At 34.4% G+C, this 18229-nt stretch overlaps 1 protein-coding gene across 9 annotated transcripts in view; it reads right to left on the bottom strand.

Annotated features, from left to right (window-relative positions):
• Positions 1–18229, bottom strand: part of Ddr (discoidin domain-containing receptor 2) — a 671237-nt gene that overhangs the window by 550936 nt on the left and 102072 nt on the right. Inside the window, exon 2 of one of the 9 annotated variants that reach the window (XM_074119473.1) lies at positions 4541–4571. The exons of the other annotated variants lie outside the window; for them this stretch is intronic. The gene's annotated coding sequence lies outside the window, so the exon portion shown is untranslated. The remainder of the gene's footprint in view (positions 1–4540; positions 4572–18229) is intronic. 9 annotated transcript variants of the gene reach the window in all.

Genomic DNA, 18229 nt, shown 5'->3' with positions numbered 1-18229 from the left:
AACTTTAATTTCAATCTAAAATCTACTATCGTAGAAATAGAATAGATCTTTATTATAATATAAATATGTATAAAAATAAATAAGTAAGTAAATAAAAAAATATACGAAGTGTCAATGAACAAAACATAGTATCCTTCTTAACAACTGCTAAGTTAAGATGAAGGATAAGAATGCAGCGAAAAAGGAAGGAAAAACCTGCAGCTAGTGTAGAAAGAGAAGTATGTGTTTTAGTCTTTTGTGTCTGTAGGGAATAGAAGGATCTGGAGAAGGCTATGTCGCGGCAGAGTGGGTTAGGGTGACAGTCTAGAGTGGAAAGGACTTACAGCAGACCATGTTGGATATAGGAGTGTACGGGGATATTTGATGCAGTCTCGTGGAGTGAGTCAATGACTAGTTCGTCGAGGAGAGTCTAAAAAATTTGTTCTGTGCTGTCCTGGAGTTTCTTGATGTTGCTACTACAAATCAGGCCCCTGGTGGAGCAGACGTAGAGTAAAATCGGCCTAATGATAATCTACTACCGTGTTAACCTCCGTTCAGACTTGCAAGACAAGGCATGACGCTACAAACTAAAATAACATTAATACGAAATTCAATCAATCAATCAATCTTTTTATTCCTTTATGATTTTCTTACAGCAAGGGTTGAGTCGATTTACAAAGTACTAAAGAAAGAAATTTACAAAATAAATTGAAATAATATAAATAATAATAATATTAAAAAGTAATTACAAAAATAAACTGACACTTATTGTTGACCAAGAAGAGTAAATATGTAAATGGTGGAGATAATATCATTTTACCTAAAGAAAAGAGAAAAAGAAACAAAATTAAAAAATAAAATAAAATAAAAAGTAAAAATAAAAATAGAAATAGCGAGAGAGTGTATAAAATAAATCAATTAAAATAAAACTACTACTGATTTTGCATAAAATGTTTTAGCTTTAAAGATTTAAGAACGTAAAAAAAGATGTTATTCAATTTGCTATAAGACTCTATTGTCAATAAATTTAGCATTGTATTATCGTCCATGGGGTAAAATATATGGTTGGAAAGATACATTTGTCTAAAGCAATTCAACATAGGGCATGTTAAAAGGAAGTGTTCTAAATTATCACATTCATATGCGCATAAGTTGCATGGTTGGTCAGGATTAAATCTATGTGAAACCTTATCAAGGAAGATTCTGCAGTACTTGTTTCCAAATAACCTCAATTGGCTGGCTACCCTTAATTTGTTTATATGGCAATGAAAAAAGAAATAAGATTCTCCAAGTCCTAAAGTGCTGATATTTCGAAAAACTGGATTATATGGTGATGTGACCGCCTTGGTTACGTCTTTACAGATAAGGTTATTTTTAAAAGATTCTAATAGGTTGGGGAGATAAGAGGATAGGAGGTTGGGATCTTGAGATTTCCATATATCATCAGCTCCTATTTCAAGTAAATATAACCTAAGTTCATGGCACCAATTGAAGGGGATCTTTCGATTATCTTGGAGTTCCAACATTTTACAGTAACAAATTTTCGGAAGTCGATCATTCGGCATCAATAGAAGTTTGAGCCACCATCCTAATAAATATTTAAAAATTCTTAATTTGAGATGAACTCTTCCAGTCTCTAAACGAACGTAGAAATCAGGTGTTGATCGCGGGAGATGTAAAAGAGATTTCAGAAATTTTATTTGTGCCCGTTCGACTAGCTCTGCATATGGTGCGGCCCAGACCTCGGCGCCATACATTAAAACACTTGCGACCAAGCAATCGAACAAGTGAGTCTTGGACTGCCAAGTGTCACTCTTTACCGAGCTGAGAATATTTAGAACAAGAGGGACAGAAAGGGAACTTTTAGAGACAAAGTGCGTTGCAGAACGAGCAAATTTACCGGATGACGAGAAAGGGATCCCTAAATACGTAAATGTCTTACTGGTATTTACTGGTGAACCTTCGAAATAGAGTTTTTTAACATTTGCTAATTTTACACTTTTTTTAAAAGGTACGATTACGGTTTTTTCCTTATTAACTTTTAGACCATTTTCAGAGCAATAATTTTCTAAAATTCGAAGTTTCCTTTGAATATCATGCCAAGAGGAACCTATGATATTAATAAGAAATTACTACGAACTATCACTAAAAAAACAAACGACTTATTCACACAGTAATAACCTACCGATCTGAACTTACAGAGCTGAGCAATGGAACTGTTTTTATCGAATTCCTGTAGCATCCAGCCGAGCCAATCCGACTATCTCCTGCAAATCACTGACGATCTCTACTCTGTTTCAAATCTTCCAGCCTTTCCGCCCACGCCAATCCCCTGATGTTCCTATTATCAGCTACCAGCCTTGAAAACCCAAGACTGTAGCCTTGTAGCAGCGAGTGTCCTCGCTAGTGTAATCTAAACTTATTGGAAACTAATATTTAATTAGAAAGAAAACAAACACCGGATGTGAACTCCTATCAAGTGAAATTTTTGGATCTTTTTATTTCTAACTGCATGCACACTTGAATATGATATAATATAATTGGTGGTGAGAAGCTCAGATATTTAATACAGTTTACTGCTGTTTACAATTTAATTTTCCCTTTAGATTTATCTTATCCCCAAGTCTAAAATAATCGCTACTTGCCTTCCAAATCTACACAAATTCTAGAACACCATAAATGCAAACAGCAAAATGATCATGCGCATGAATAATAAAAAACTACTTCAATATTTGGGAACCAAAAAGGTAAACTTTCAAGGGAATCACTTTGTGTAGAAAACAAAGCGTTTGCTTTATTAGCTTTATTCAACCTTCTGTTAGTTTCACAAGCCACTAAAAGTTTATGAAACTCTAGATAATTTGTAGCTTGCGCAGCCAGGCGGAATGCCAAAGTGAATTAGTCTTCTAGTTAGTAAAATCCAAAAATAAAAAATAAAAATAAAACTGTTTGGTGCGTACTACTATATAATGCAGAATCCCTTGAGATGTTAATTCGGATAGTCCAATTTGTAATGGTTGAGTTATTTCTGAGCTCATTGAATTTGGCTGCAACTAGGTGTCTAAATACCCTGAAACTTTTGTTTTAGAAATGGTTTGTACTTCTGCTTTCCTTAACGATATAAACCCTATTTTACAAGCCTGCTCAAAGCAGTACATCGTTTTTAGTAACAATTTATATAGATTCTTAAAATTTTATTTTAAATCATAGATTTACCCCCACACTAGACTTGAAAGAACAGAACTAAACAGACGCTATCGACAACTTAAAAGACTCTTAGATCTATAGATCTAAACCGTCTCTAGACAACAAAAGACTGATTTATACTACTATTTTGAAACCCATCTAGGCGTATGGAATAGAGCTGTGGGGTTCAACCAAACGCTCCAATCTCAGTCTCTGCAATCTAAAATACTTCGAACTATTGCAAACGCTTCATTTTATGTCTCCAACCTGGCTATACACACTGACCTTAACATTCCTTTTATCACACAAGTCGCTTTAGCTTCTTGTGCACTCCACTTCAACCTGCAATTTCATATAAATCCTCTAGCTCACAATCTTTCTTCAAGAACTCTTGCTGACAACCTGACAAGACGCCTTAAAAGACAATGGGCTCGTGATCTCCTCTCAAGTGAAGAGAGCAACTAATAGTCTAATGTTTTGGAGTATTACCACTAGGTAACTTCTCCACTCGTTTGCTTCATTCGTTACTCTGTTATCACTGTTAACGAGCTGATTGTAGCAAAATAAACGCAAAAAAAAAAAAATCATAGATTTGACGTCTCTCTGCAGTCCATGCTGAAATAAGCAGTCTTCAGGTAGTATTTGGGAAACACCAAATAACAATAAAATTCAAAAGAAACTGTTAGTATCAAGCAAAACTAGCCACTCAACAATACTTCTTTTTTTTCAATATTCAGCACTTTATATTAGAAAAATAATTAAAGATAAATATTACTGTCTAAAGTGTTTAAAAAACTGACACAAACGCATAAAAACAAATTATGCGTTGAATTACACCCACACAGCTAACTACGTATCTCGACTCCTATTGTATGTTAACTACCAGCAAGGCAATGCTAGAACTTCCGTTTCCACATCCTTCCTTTTATTATTTCTTATAACTAACTACTTTCTACTGAAAATTAAAAAAAATAAATAAATAAAAGAGTAATAATAACACCTACTGCATTTACATAAAAATAAGACACAAAACAAAAATTTAATTTCCGTTGACAGATTCTTATGATTAGGTAATTCATTGAGTATATCTATCCGAGAAAAGATTTTATAGTATTAATAAAGGAGAAGAAGTAATTGTATTCGTTATGAATATTCTTTTCACACGCTCCTTCCGGTATGGCAGAGATAATACCTCGGCTGTCTAGTCAAGTAAGTCTACCTTTCATGGGAATTCAATAACGAAGACCTAATTTGTGCCTAGCTCAGATAAACCGTCTAAGGATCACATCGGTTACGACTATAACTTACAGGATTCTGTTTATCTCATCATTCCGTTAAGCAAATTAATTAGAATATGTGAACATCTGTAACTTACAGTAATCTCATGGACAGGAACTGCAACTTACCTGAAACAAACACAAGATTATCAATTAATCTCTGATAATTTAGGATTAAATATTAATTTTAACAAAAATGGTTCGAGTATTTTACCGCTTGTTTATTAATTAAAACAAGCTTTTCGATTAAATTCATTAGAATGTGTCTACAAACTATTTTCACATAAAGTTGATTGTGATTTAATGGTACCCTTAAAAATATTACTTACAAGTTAGGCATTGAATGATGACCAAATTAATTAGAAGTAAACTTACAAGAAAATGAGTTTATAAAGGGAATCAATATTAAATTAAAATTACCTTGCTTGGGTTTACTGTAATAAAACAACAAGGGGAGGGATTAGCTATGTGGTTAGCGTACTCGATTCCCACGCGGAGGTCCCGGGTTCGAATCCAGCTGCTAACCCTTAGATTTTCTCTTCCTAGGAGCTTCTTACAGCTCACTGTCCGGTGATGGACAGTGTTGTCTGTAACGAGAGAACACTGTCCGGAGGCCGGCAGTGCACTGGAATAAGCTCCGAGCGCTAATAACCTCACGCTTGACGAAAAACGAAATCGTGTGAAGTGTTGCAAGGACGGTTTGCAGCTGTTCCAGAAGAATCCGCAGGACTTTAAGCGTCGTTTCGTCACTGTGGATGAAACATGGATACATCACTACACTCCTGAGACCAAAGAACAATCTAAACAATGGGTTACCAAGGGGGAATCTGCGCCAAAAAAGGCGAAGACCGTTCCTTCGGCCGGAAAGATTATGGCTTATGTCTTTTGGGATTCGCAAGGAATAATCCTCATCGACTATCTGGAAAAGGGTAAAACTATTACAGGTGCATATTATTCATCGTTATTGGACCGTTTGAAAACCGAGCTGCAAGAAAAACGCCCACGATTGGCCCACAAAAAAGTCCTTTTCCATCACGACAACGCACCAGCTCATACCTCAGCTGTTGTGGTCGCAAAATTAATGGAAATAGGATTCCAACTCGTTTCACATCCCCCCTATTCTCCAGACTTGGCTCCCTCGGACTACTATTTGTTCCCCAATATGAAGAAATGGCTGGCGGGAAAAAGATTTTATTCAAACGAGGAGGTGATTGCAGAAACGAATGGCTATTTTTCAGACTTGGACAAATCCTATTATTCGGAAGCGATCAACAAACTAGAGCAGCGTTGGACGAAGTGTAAAGGCCTAAAAGGAGACTATGTTGAAAAATAAAAAAGGTTTACCCCAAAAAATTAAGTAGTTTTTATTTTTGCACGGACTTTTCAAACGACCCTCGTAAATGCGGGCCAGCTCATAAAGGGCTTTACAAATACTGAAACATATTCCAAATAGAGTTCATTTCTTCACAGATCTTGGCACAGTATTGGTTTCAGTCTTCTTAAGGCTCGCCAAGGTAGGTGGTAATGAGATGTTGATGGCAGTGTGTAAAGGATGAATGAAGAACTTTGTCCGTTAGTTTGGTCTTGTGAGTTTAAATGGCCTTGAATGTCCAGTTCTCAGTCTATTTCTGAGTTCCTATTAAACCATTGGGCGGTCAGTGTATCGTAGATTCATAGTGCATTATTTTTGATAGTCTACAGCCTTTTCGTCAGTGTTTTGCTAGCTGTAATCTAGACAGGACAAGCATATGTTAAAATCAGTCAGCGTTTCTTTAATGTGACTGAACTATCACTAATATCTGAAACTGCTGAATCATACAGATAAGAAGTTATGAATATTAGAGTAAGCAAAAGCTTTTAAAGAAGAACCCAAGTTCATTTTTCTATTCTCGTCAAAATAACCAACTAATATAAAGTAAAACAATCAATAATAAGATTATGAACTTTGGAAAAAGAGTCGAACGTTCAAATTTTCTGAGTTCTGTTTCAATGTATTTTTTGAGGCTTGCCCGCTGAATCAGAAAAAAAAATCTCGTAGATAATGACTCAAAAGATTCAATTTTATAAAACATACTTAAACACTGGGAATCACATTCCAATCAAAGTATTTCTTTTAACTAGAAAATCGATCAATTAGTTGACAATTTTATAAAGCGAAAGTATTGTGTAGATAAGAGACCTATTTTTTAAAAAAAATCAATATAAATCGAACTTTAGGGGAAAAAACTTAATAAATTTGATTAGTTCAGAGTACGTCCTTAGAGCAATATTAGGAAATAAAAAGATCCATTAACATAAATAATTACCTATTTTATGGGTACTTAACACTGAAGCGCGTTTTAAAATAAAGCTAAACGATGATCATAAGCTTTCTAACGGCCTCGTGAAATTGAGTTGTATACCCTCTCAAGACGGAGCAAGAAGATTAAGGTTAAAAAAGGCACTAGATGTTGGATTTATTGGGTGTTTAGAACCTATAAAGTAGAATTTATTCAGGGTTCTAGAGTGGGTACTTCCAATTCCCACCCAAAAGCAAATTTATATTTTAAAAACAAAAAAGGAGCAGTAAAGTAATGCTTATTATTTCAAACGGGAGAAACGTCCAATTACCGATCAGATGTCATGGGGGATAGCGGATAGCATAACCTATTTCACGTAAATTTCTCATTTAATAAATTAAATAATCCAACAGCTGGGTAACTATTTAGTGGTTAAGAAGCGAGGCATTATAAATGGGATATCCCCAGTTCGAATCCCGCGTGTAGCTTTAATTTGTTGGAAGAAAATATTAACAGTAGCTTCTGCTGCTGTCCGTGACAACTACAAAGGTTGGCTTAAAAGTAATGCACACATGCTAGGAGAGGGGGGAAAAAGTGTAATCAAGTTCGGACAAAAAGTGTATTCAAGTACAATTCTTAAGCTTCACAATTATGTATTACTTTTCAATGTAGTCACCATTAACGCTAATACATTTCTTCCAAAGTGAAACACGTTTTTTCATTCCGTCTCTGAAGAATTCTTTTGACTTTTCTTGAATCCAGGAATTGACAGCTGCATTCTCCTCATCATCTGAGGAGTAGTGATTACCCTTGAGGTATCTCTTGAGTAGAGGAATCAAATAAAAATCGCGGGGGGGCAAGATCCGGGGAATAAGGAGGGTGTGGAATTGGTTTAAACTTCAGTTTTTTTAGAGCCTCTGCAGTTTCGCGCGAGGTGTGAGGACGAGTGTTGTCGTGTTACAAGATTATTGGTCTCTAACCTGTCTAAGCTGTCTCTAACACGACAAACTCGTCGTCGGAGGTTTCTTAGAGTCTGTACGTACCGAGAAGAATTTACCGTTGCCCCTGGTTTCAGAAAATTGGTCACATAAACTTGATGAGGCTTCCCAAAACACAGTCAGAAGAATTTTTTCGCGAACGGTTGTGTGTTGAACTTTTTCGGCCGAGCAGAAAACGCATGTCGATATTCAGTGCTCTGCCTTCTCTCTTCTGGGTCGTATTGATGGACCCATGATTCGTCCCCTGTCACAATATTCAAAAGAAAGTCGATAACAGCACTCTGTTTAACTCGCAGTGACATAGCACCAGTACACGTGTCCATACTTCGGCGTCTAAAAATACGCTGGCTGAACGCAGCGAGTTCAAACTGCACATACGTAATAAGGGGAAATGTGACTTCCAAATGCCACCTCGCGCGCTTTTTGAAGCTCTTCGTTCGCGCTCGGCAAGCATGTGTGCATTACTTTTCAGCCAACCCTCGTAATTTGGTTCTTTGGACGTTATTACCTAGCCTGAAAATCAGGCGTTTATTGTACTCTTAAAACCCCAAAGTCAAAACTGATAATAGATTCAAGAAGCACCTTAGTTTTGCATCAGCTGTGAGAATGCTCAGAAAAAAGAGAGAATATAGTTTAAAAAATTAAAAGAAATGAAACAATTTATTCCATTGCGGTGATGATTTGGAATAAAGAAATTAGCCCGGGTTATAAAAAGAGCCACCCTGGTGGCTTATCTCATTCGTAGAGCTTGGCTGTAATGACTGGAAATGTGGTCAATTAAAAAAGCGGAATAAATAAAAAGGCAATAAAGGAAATGACGTTCGAAAATGATGACTACGATAAGCACATATTAATGATGCAATCTGCCAACGTGATTGCATTACCCTCATTCAATCCATTCACACAATGTTAGTGGTAGTAATAGTAAAAATATTGCGCTAAATTGAGGATTGTCTAGGAGCCGAATCAATTGTCTTTCTAGTTATGACCTTGGTTACTGTATCCAATCTATCGACCAAATATCTACTTTTTAATTACACTTTTTATTTCTCAAATCTGGATAACTAATTTAAGTTTCGGATTATTGCTGCTACATTTCCACCACATTTACCACTTCTCCACTTTTCAGGCTAAAATATGAATTAAAAACAAATTTAAATTGTGTTGAAAATAAGGTTAGGTTCTCAGTGATGGATAATTGATTTTATCTTTCTAGCTCGCGTTCTTATTGTATCACTGATCGTACTTTCATCAATTACATCAATATTCACCATAAATCAGGTTGGTGGAGAGAATTTGACTTCAACTATGTTACTATCTAGCTCTCTAGACTTGCTTACACTGTAGTATGAAAGTCTAGATCTGGTCAGGGATGCAATAAACATGCTTGCGAAGATTTAACTAACTTTTATTTGCAGAATTAGATGATTAGTGATTAATTCACATTTATATGAAATGAAAGGTTTACTTCTATTTTATCAACCATATTCATGCAATTTTTAGAGACTGGTTTAACAGTGTAAGGAAGAAAATTTAACTGCACTTATGCAACCTTCTCAAACTACCCTTGTCAACTCACTGATAGAAAAATTTGTAAGTTAGAATTTGGGAGTCAGTAACATTAGAAACTCATCTCAGTTTTAACATCAGATTTATTAATATACATTAAACAACACGGGCATAACGCTTAGCCTCACTAACTGCAGCAATAGCCATGAATAAAAAGGTAATGCAATTCAAGCAAAGATGTAAATAACCTAAAATAGGAATATTTTGCTTTCAAGCTGTAGGCACCAAACACAGGAGATGCGCGATTATTATGAATTAATGTAACAGTGTTAATATTTTAAACTAATTAAATATGGTCTAACAAAGTGCAAAATATGGCGTGCCATTTTCTTTAATATTGCAAGCACAGCGAACAAATAATGACACTACGTTCAGTACAGCTGAGTTCTTCTTTGTTTGTACTAACGATAAACGATGTGATAAACGATGATTTGTAAAAAAACCATTCCATGCATAGAAATCAGATTGTATGCTGTTGTACTAGCGTTTTGGACCATCGCTGGGGATAGCAAGCTAGGATAAAGCTTTAAAAACTGCTTCGCTATTGGGTTTACCGAAAAAATCAATTCCAGTACAACAGAAATTCAGTTTTGCATTCTCTTTTAACGGTTCAAACCCTACCTTAACTTTATATGGCGCCTGCTACAGTCGACTCTCGATAATTCGAACCTCAATAATTCGAATTTTTCGATAATTCAATTTCTACAGCTGCTAACTTCGGTAAATCGAAAAAATTCTGTGTATTTAGATACGCTCGATAACTCGAAATCCGTTACTTAACAACAGGGGGTGAGAACGCTCTATAATTCAAACGAGGCCGCTTCCCCACTTTATAATTCGAATTTTCCCTAGTAATGTTTACTTCTCATTTTCCGCTTATTGTCCATTTCCTGCGTAATGTTTCCCTCCTTTCAGCCCAGTTTAACTTTCCAATTCTCTTTCTTAGTTTGTCAAGATGGGAAGTACGTCTCCCTTACTGTGTCCCACAAAAGAAAAAATTATCGCGGCCGTGAAAAGTGGTTCGAAAAAAAAAGATATCGCCAAAACTTTCAATATTCCACCATCAACGCTTTCTACAATTCTAAGTCACTTGACTAAGTCAAGCCACATTTAAACAAAAAACTGTTCTTCATTTTTTTAATTAGGTACCTACATAACATAGATATGTTATTATTTATTAAATGTTAATACCATATGTAATTTTTTTGTCGTTTTCATTATTTTTACTTTTTTACTTGAGGCTATATATGTCTAAAACTTGTGTAAGATCATACGTATTTTCAATATACATATATACATAATAAAAACTCTTAATAATTCGAATTTTTTTTCCCCTTCTTGATAATTCGAAGTCTCGATAATTCGAATTTTTCTTGTAGCCCCTTGGATTTCGATTTATCGAGAGTCGACTGTAATTACATAAATTAGATTTTAGAGTTTCATGGGGCAGTTAATATGTAACTTAAATTTTTAAGATTATGTAATAACTAGGGAACGGATTCGTATGTATTTACATATTTTTTTCTAGGCAATTTACAGACGTTTTTCAACTAGAAGTTCACTCATACTGACACTTTTTAAGCCGTTTGAGTCTACTTTTATTTCACATATTTCCACATATTTGATTGTTATCGCATATTTGTACATATTTGATTAAAATAAATAAATATTTCTACATATTTAATCAAAATATGTACATATTTTTCATTTTGGGCATATTTTCATAATTGGGAGGTGGTTGACAGGAACTGTGAACCACAGACTGTAGGGCTGTAAATCACAGTGGGTACAATGGTTATTGTAATTTACACAGAATGCTGCTAAACAGTGACGGGCACTTGTTAGTTCTTTGAAGTTGTCTGACGTTGTCTGTTCTTTCAGCTCGTTCGTTGAAGTGTCCAATTCATTTCGTTCGGTCACTTAGTGTATTCTTTTTTGGGTGAAATGCCACGAACATCGGCCTCAAACAAACAACTGGTTGCTAATTATCTTCGCGAGTTTCCAGCAGAACTTTTTCGAAGTGATGGAGTCATTTTGTACTGCATAGCTTGTGACAAGCGCGTTTCTTGCTCTCAACATATTGCCACCGGATCGCACATAGAGAATAAAAACAGAAAGAAAGAGAGGACGTCCTATCAAGCCTTCCTTACATCTCCATCATCAAGTAAGTCTACACTGAGTACAGATCTGTGTCGGGCTTTGGTTAGAGCAGATATCCCTTTCCACAAACTTAAAAATCCTCATTTCAAAGGATTTTAGTCGTTACAAATCCATCTTACACCCAGATCGTCGTCACTTTACGTTCCAACATTTGAAATTTCATGTGGTTGCAAACAATTTCGAAGAGTGAAGTTTTCAAAATTGAAAATTTAACACATCTTTTTATAAATAGTAAAAATGTTCTTTGTTGTATAAATCATTATAACTTGTAAAGACAAATTATTTTGTTCCTAATAAATTACTATAAATTGTAAAAATGTTCTTTTCTTGTATAAATAATTATAACTTGCCCCCCCAAAAAAAATTCAATTTTCATTAAAAAAAATGTCCATTTACTTAAATATTCCAGAAAATATTTTAAGAAAATCACATATTTTCCACATAATTGACGAAAATAAATGCATATTTTAATTAAATATTTGGCATTTTTAAATACATAAAAATCCGTTCCTTAGTAATAACACATTTAAAATACCTGAAGTGAATCTATACCTTAGATAACGAAATAAAATTCAAAATAAGATGATTCAATTTGATGATTATATTTGTAATTATAGCCGTAATCAAAAGTCCTATGGAGTGTTAACGCCAAAGTTTTTAAATAGAATTTTATATTTGCACGCGTCAAAAGAGTTTGCCCGAAGACAAATATTACTTGGCACCAAACCATTAGAAAAGTATCAAAAAATATCCAGTGGGACTGACCTTTAAATTACCCAAGATATCTTAGTTTTATTTACTTAAATTTTTGTTATATCAAATTATATTATTTCAACAAACTCTGAACGCCTGACATTAAACTGAGCCACAATTGGTAATTTAAGTCGCAGTGGCTTTAGGTTTTATAAAAGCAGCTCCCTCAGCTGTATTCCATTTATACAAAAATATATTATATAATGTATTATTCTAGTAGCTGTTATACGAACCATAGGAATATATAAATTAATTAAAACTTTGAAACATAATTGAAAGCGAGTTACAACTAAAAACCTTCCAATTAACACTTGTAATACGAATGCAAAAGGTCACAAGTCCCAAAATAGATATTCATTAGGAGTTTGGATATAGAAATAATTTAGTTAGAATTTACTACAATATAGTTGTGTACGTCATTATTCGAGATGATGGGGCGTGAAAAAAGGAACTTTTAACAATATATCGGGTTCATAATTAGGTGGCTAAGTCGGCTCGAAAGAGTAGGATCGTTTTTTTTTTTACTTTTGCTTAATGATATTATCTTGGCAAAAATTGTTATAAATATAAAAATTAATTCAAAACTACCTGATGACAGACTTAATGAAAGTAAAATTGCACAGCATTAAAAGAACAAGTAAATAAAAATTAAGTAAAATGAAGAAAATTTGAGCTATTTTAAACACTTTTTAACATAATGGCAGAGAATTATAATTATTGATGCAGAGGAATCGTGGCTAAAAAAGAAACCCACTACATTCAAATTGAGTGTAAACACCGGAAGAAGTAATTTCTTGATTAGCGCTCTTAATTAAAACAAAAATCGAGACTGAAAATTCCCAAAAATGGCTTATCGCGCTGGTTTTTTTCCATGAAACTTTTAAATTTTTATATTTTCATTCATATAAATTCTAGCTATAATAGAATACAAATGTTGGAAATCGGGAAAATCCGCATTTCGAATTTAGTAAAACCTATATTAGAATAGAAACATAAAATTAAACGCTCTCGATTTTGCGTTTTTTTTGTTTTTTTTAGTTATTTTTGTACACGTTTCTGACAGGCAAACCTAATTTGTAAAAACTTCTTCTTTTTTGTGCTCAAAGGACACTCAAAAGTTTATTTCGGTTTGTACTCAAAATCCAAAATATTTCCAATTATACTTATTTTTATCTTACGAGAGATATGAAAAAGTGGTAATAAAATAATTAATATTTCTTAAATTATTAAATTTCTTAACTTTATAATAATAATTGGTTGAGAACAAGGAATACTTGTTTAATAGCTAGCATGAAATTTTCTTTAATAACCTCAAAATTAGTTCATAAAGGCAAATTTGGACAACAATTTTTTGTTTTAATGATGATTTAAGGCGCTTCAACATCTAAGGTTACTGGCGCCCGAAGCTTTTTTCAGTGCTCCGGACAGTGTCCTCTCGTTACAGACAACACTGTCCATCACCGGACAGTGAGCTGTAAGAAGCTCCTAGGAAGAGAAAATCTAAGGGTCAGCAGCTGGATTTGAACCCGGGACCTCCGCGTGGGAGTCCAGTATGCTAACCTCATAGCTAATCCCTTCCCTTTGTACAACAAATTGTAACTTATTCAGAGCTATTTGAGAACAAAGGGTGAACGTAGAGCTATGTCCAACAATGGCCAAGAGACCTCGTGAATCGGGGAAGTGATGATACAATATTTGTTTCCAAGTTATCAGAAATTTTTTTATTTTCTATCAAATTAATTTTAATATTTTGGAGTTGTTTTTTATTGATTCAAAGGTTTAATGGAATTGTAATTATCTTCTAAAGCATTCCTTGAAATAAGGTGGTACTTTTTTTTCAATACGACAGTTTTAAGATAAGAAGTGCATGCAAGTTACACTTTGGGAATCAGTGGGAAATAAAGGGAGATTCGATACGATAATATTACGATAAGAAAGACTGTAAGCCTGGTTTTAGTGGAGCAAGAAGCCTTGAGAGTGTGTTCTGCCAGAGTACTGTGCTGGTAAGTTAGATGCCTCCTCCTACCAGTGTACAGCAAGTTCACAACTTGTTACACCTCCAGCAGCGTTTCTAGTTTATTACCCTACTAGCAGAAGTGTAAACGGTTGTTGCTAGTGCTGCCTCCCAACCTCCTACACAGCCTCCTCTGCCCCCTACCACCTAACAGCCAGGACTAATTACAACTAGAAGAAGACGGCGACGAGAGAACATTGCCCGCATATCAATTGCTTTCTCATTAACTTGGAAATAAGTAAAGCCACATGGCCAAACGCGCGGCCCCATGCCACTTCCGTTTTAATTCAATTTTTTATTGCCAACGTTTTCTGAAAATTAATATCAGACATCAAATTACAACCCCATCCCCTAGCAGACTGTTTTACAAACAAATTATACTCCATTGCTAATTCTCCTCTCCCTTTAATCAATCCTAGCTCTGCTATATTTGCAAATCATGATTGATTTTGTATATTTCATTTAAAGTTTATTTTTAGATATAAAATAATCACTCCAATCACACCAAAATATTCTGGAGACTTGGCTGCAAAAGTGGAGAATCAAAATAAATGAACTGAAATCTAAAAAACATAGTATTTACTCTAGGAAGAAAACTTTCCCTCCTCTCTCCTTCCACAACACTTCTACACCAATTACTAACCAAGTACGATATCTCGGACTAGATCTTGACAAACGACTAACATGGAAAGCTCAGACGAATTGACTTCAACCTGAGATTCAAAACTTTAAAAAGACTACTCGACAAACGTTCTAAACTGACCCTGACGAACAAAAGAAAACTATATACCGCTCTATTTGCCACAATATGGACCTAAGAAATACAACTCTACGGAAGCGCCAAAAAAATTGAACATCAACCGCCTTCAAACCTTACAGTCTAAAATTCTAAGAGCAATAGTTAACGCTCCCTTCTACGTCTCAAAGAAAGCCATTCGAGTTATTTTTATTTTTTGGTGAAAAACTTAGAAAATTGAAAACTTATTTCAACAAGGTGGTACTTCCGATAGACGATATGTCCTCTGTTGGCACGTAAGCGAAGTATCTTTGCCAGAACATACTTAAGTATTTTAAGGAGATAGGACTCATTGATTCCTTTTTAAGGGCCATTTATGAAAAATGAACGGTTTTATCTTTTCCTCTACTGAGAAGAGAATTCCTTGACTAAAAGTATTTCTTTAGAATAAATAGCCTTGCTAAGAAATACTGTCTGCTATTAAGCAGATAATTATTTTTTTTTTTTAATATTTAAGGCGCGTCAACATGTAAGGTTAATGGCGCCCCTAGCTTTTTTCAGTGCACTGTCGGCCTCCGGACAGTGTTCTCTCGTTACGTACAGTCAACACTGTCCATCACCGGACAGTGAGCTGTAAGTGGCTCCTAGGAAGAGAAAATCTAAGGGTCAGCAGCTGGATCTGAACCTGGGACCTCCGCGTGGGAGTCCAGTACGCTAACCGCATAGCAAATCCCTTCCCTAAGCAGATTGTTAAATCATATTTATATGGACTACCATAAATTATCAATCACATAATACACTCTGATCTAAATATTCCTTTCGTTTCTGAAATAATCTCGATACACAAAACTCCACTCAAATCTATACAGCCTTTACAACCCTCTGATCCACAACATGTCCACTACAACACTTCCTTCAAATCTACATCGCAGGCTAAAGCGGCGGTGGCCACCCTAAAACCAGATAAAGATGACTAATTGAAGCAGGGCACCTTCGAAAAGATCTAAGATGTTAACCTGGATGGCCAGAGCGAATAACCATGAAAAAAATAAGTAGCCTTGGTAAGAAACATTGTCTATTTATATGGTATTCTATAACTTAGCAAGAAGCAATCTATTCTTCAAAAGAGGGCTCCTGCTTGTTAATTTTTAATTCTATCATTGATTTTATATTATTGATGAAAAGATAATAAAATATAGAAACGTTACCGAAAATCCACTATTTCACCGCCACAAAAGCAAAGAGAATAATTACTCCCAACGCCACGAAACAAGCGTCCGATAATTAAATTAACCTGCCCATGTCCGAATAAAATTAATGTACACCATTAACATAAATGGGCGACGGGGGATTTTAAAGTGAAACAGAAAAAAAATGTAAGTTACAAAACCTGGAGATGAGCAAAATGTTATATTCTTATTGAATAACTACATTTAGAATTCAAGTAAAATATGTCATATTGTATCTTTTTAAGAGTGATAAAACTAATCTGAAGTGAATCAGAGCGGAATAAAAGAAGTTTATCTAAACTAAAGAAAAAGATAGAAATAACTGTGAGAATGTCAATTCTTATTTTGACTCTTCAATGTTTTAAGTTAAGGAATCGTTTCTTAGCCATATCTTTGTACATATTTATTTGCAATTTTTTTTTCACTTATTTATCTTAAATAAACATTTCATTTACTCATGTTCTTCACAATTATGTAATCGTACTGGTTTTCGATTTGGAATTCGCTGAGAAGAGAGGGTTTTCTTTACAAATTGCATTCTCCCATAGTCATGCATGTGTACCAATAATAATAACCGAAATTCTAAACCGATAGAATCAAGTTCTAATTAGATATTTCGCTTACGTGCTAACAGAGGACATATCGTCTATCGGAGAAGTACCACTTTGTTGAAATAAGTTTTCAATTTTCTAAGTTTTTCACCAAAAAAAAAATAAAATAACTGGAATGGTTTTCTTTGAAGTTTGTGCATTGATTGGATATATGAATTTAATTGAATATTGTTTTAATTGAACATTTTTTTTCAGAAAACATGTAATTAAGAGCCCATTTCTGGGAGAGGAAGTGATTGAGCATTCCTCTAAAGTGCGAATTCTGTCAATTGCCCTATCTGGCCACACATTTTACATTAAACAGAATCAAATTTGGGACTTAATTTCTACATTTGAAGCAAAATAATTTATTTTACTGAAAAGCATTTTCAGTATTTATTTTTTGAGATTTTCTGGAATAAGGGGCCTACTAATTTCAGCCTAATTTATTCAGGGATTACAAACATAAAAATATGGAACTTTTGTTGGAAACTTTTTTTGCCAGAACATACTTAAGTATTTTAAGGAGATATAGGGTGCACTGATTCCCTTTTAAGGGTCATTTATGAATAATGAACGGTTTTATCTTTTCCTCTACTATGAAGAGAATTCCTGGACTAAAAGTACGTATTTCTTTATTAAACTGATTTGTTAATAATTTTAGTTGATTTCTAGAAAAAGATATATAGGATTTCTGTAAAGTTTGTGTACACTTAACATGCACATACGTAGATTTAATTACTTCCACTTAAATTCATTTTTTGACAATTATTTTTTATGGCAGCTCCCAAAAAGGATTTAAAGTAGTCTTTCCTTGCATGTGATGTACAGTTTTACAAAAATAAATTATGATGGTAAGAATTAAAACGACTCAATGTTCCGAGTTGAAGAAAAAAATAATAATAATATTGTTGTCTGTAACGAGAGGACACTGTCCGGAGGCCGGCAGTGCACTGGAAAAAGCTAGGGGTGCTAATAACCTCAGCTGTTGATGCGCTAAAAAATAATAATAATAATATTGTTCTTACTAGATTTAATATAACATAAAGCAATGACTGAAACATCATTTAACTGAAGCTTATGAAAGCTTTCATAAGCTGCAGCATCTCTTATACTGAAGGCACTCCACTTTCCTAATTCTTTTATAATGAGTGAATTCTAGAAGAAAATCAATGACTGACTTCAGCTAAATGGAATGTTTACTAAGAAGGGACAATCTGTTACAGTCTGTTTACTCTCCGAAAAAAATAATTTAAATAATGAAGGAATAGCGGCCTGCTTTATAATAAGCACAGAAAAGCAGCAGAAGAAAATGAACATCTATTTCAGTTTGAGTAAATTAATCTCAAGAGTGCAGCGAGCACAAAATAAAATCTAACAATTGTTATTATTCTCTATAACGGTACTCAACTCTATAAGTTCAGGTGTGTGAATATTTTTAGCTAGGACCCCGTATGTT

This window comes from Rhodnius prolixus, unplaced genomic scaffold (assembly GCF_049639745.1).
Source record: "Rhodnius prolixus isolate KJV_2025 unplaced genomic scaffold, Rpr scaffold_2, whole genome shotgun sequence".
NCBI lineage: Eukaryota > Metazoa > Arthropoda > Insecta > Hemiptera > Reduviidae > Rhodnius > Rhodnius prolixus.
The sequence above is the reverse complement of the archived record's forward strand: the minus strand, read 5'-3'. Positions and strand labels throughout refer to the sequence as shown.